This window comes from Sapajus apella, unplaced genomic scaffold (genome assembly GCF_009761245.1).
Source record: "Sapajus apella isolate SASKATOON/1434 unplaced genomic scaffold, GSC_monkey_1.0 scaffold1632, whole genome shotgun sequence".
NCBI lineage: Eukaryota > Metazoa > Chordata > Mammalia > Primates > Cebidae > Sapajus > Sapajus apella.
Window position 1 is genome coordinate 472 of NW_022438558.1, and position 2,113 is coordinate 2,584.

Genomic DNA, 2,113 nt, shown 5'->3' on the forward strand with positions numbered 1-2,113 from the left:
GAAATTTTGCTCTGTTGTCTAGGCTGGTCTCAAACTCCTGGGCTCAAGCAGTCCTCCTGCCTCAGCCTCCCAAAGCACTGGGATGACAGGTGTGAGCCGCCATGCCCGGCCACATAACAGTTTTTTAACATAAAATCCCCCAGATGAGACTTTCAGTTTGACAGTAAACCCTTATCTTCAAACTGACCCCAAATGACTCCAAGATCGTGGCGGATTTCTAAGAACAGCTTCTGCCCATGCAGCAGAAGCACTTCCTGAGGTTGTGTGTGGAGCGGGAGGTGGGAGTCTCCTGGGTGCTGGGGCTTCGTGATTATTCTGATGAGTTAAGTCTCAGTGCCAAATCCTAGTGGACTCAGACAGCAAAGTGGTAACTATCTGGTCCACCCAGAAGTATGCCTGGAAATCCAAGATTATCTTTCCAAAAACAGAGTCTATCCTCCAACCTCAGCAAAATCAACCCTCAAGACTAGAGCCCAATCTGTTTTGACGTTGGAAACCCCCTCTCGAAAGTGTAAACGCTCCTAGGGAGCGACCAGACCAGGAACAGATGGGGATGGGCAGCTCCCCGCTAGGGCACAGCTGCTCATTCACTCGGCTCAGAACTATGAAGCCAGCCAGGCGCAGTGGCTCACGCCTGCAATCCCAGGACTGTGGGAGGTCGAGGCGGGTGGATCACCTGAGGTCAGGAGTTTGAGACCAGCCTGGCCATCATGGTGAAAACTCGTCCCTACTAAAAATACAAAAATTACTCAGGCGTGATGGTGGGCACCTATAATCCCAGCTACTCAGAAGGCTAAGGCAGGAAAATCGCTTGAACCCAAGAGGCAAAGGTTGCAGTGAGCCGAGATCAAGCCACTGCACTCCAGCCTGGGCAGCGACAGAGCGAGACTCTGTCTCAAAAAAAAAACAAAAGAACTGTGAAGCCCATCTGAGGAGGAGGCGGTCCCCCATGCCAGGGCTGACAGTGTTCTCTGGAGCAGGTGCCTGGGAGGACCAATCCACTCACCTGTTGTGCAGCCTTGTCGGCGAGCAGCGCGAATTCCACAGACAGGCCTTTCAGAGCCTGCTTCAGGGACCCCCACGTGCTGCTGTTCAGAGCGGCCAAGGCGGGCAGCGGGGTCGTGTCAGACCCTATGGCACTGAGGGAGCAAGCACACAGGAGAGGAGACACTCGAGGACCTGGAGCTCACCCCATGGTTGAGTCTGGCATCCCCCACCACGGACGCGCAGCTCTCAACTCTGCGCCCTCCACAGCAGCCTGTGTGCCCCCCACCACCCCACCCTCCTAGGCCCCTGCTGCTCAGAGAGAAGCCTGTGGGAACCCGGGGAGCCTGGGAGAAAGGATGGCCTTGGGGCTGTATCCCAGGCCCTGCCGCATCCGTTCTTCCTGACCAGCCCCCAAGTGATGTGTGTGCATAGGTTAGGGGCACTGCTCAGGGGAGCAGAGTCCCAGGTGGGGTCTCCCTATCCCTCAAGCAAAGGAAGCACTTCCAGTCCATGGTCTGTTCTTCCCCAAGTCAAAGGGATCTTTTCTGTTTATTTACTTTTTTGAGACGAAGTTTTGCTCTTGTTGCCCAGGCTGGAGTGTAACAGCTCAATCTTGGCTCACTGTGACCTCCGCCTCCCAGATTTAAGCAATTCTCCTGCCTCAGCCTCCCGAGTAGCTGGGATTACAGGTATACACCACCACGCCCAGCTAGTTTTGTATTTTTTTAGCAGAGACAAGGTTTCACCATGTTGGTCAGGCTGGTGTCGAACTCCTGACCTCAAGTGATCCACTCACCTTAGCCTCCCAAAGTGCTGGGATTACAAGCGTGAGCCACCGCGCCTGGCCTGGGATCTTTTTTAAAGTCTCATCCTAACAGTGGGAAAACTACCACACTAGAAACTGGTGAGCATTAGACCAGGCGCAGTGGCTCACGCCTGTAATCCCAACATTTTAGGAGGCTCAGGTGGGCGGATTACCTGAGGTCAGGAGTTTGAGACCAGCCTGACCAACATGGAGAAACCCCATCCCTGCTAAAAATACAAAATTAGCCGGGCGTGGTGGTGCACACCTGTAACCCCAGCTACTCGGGAGGCTGAAGCAGGAGAATCACTTGAACCCAGGAGA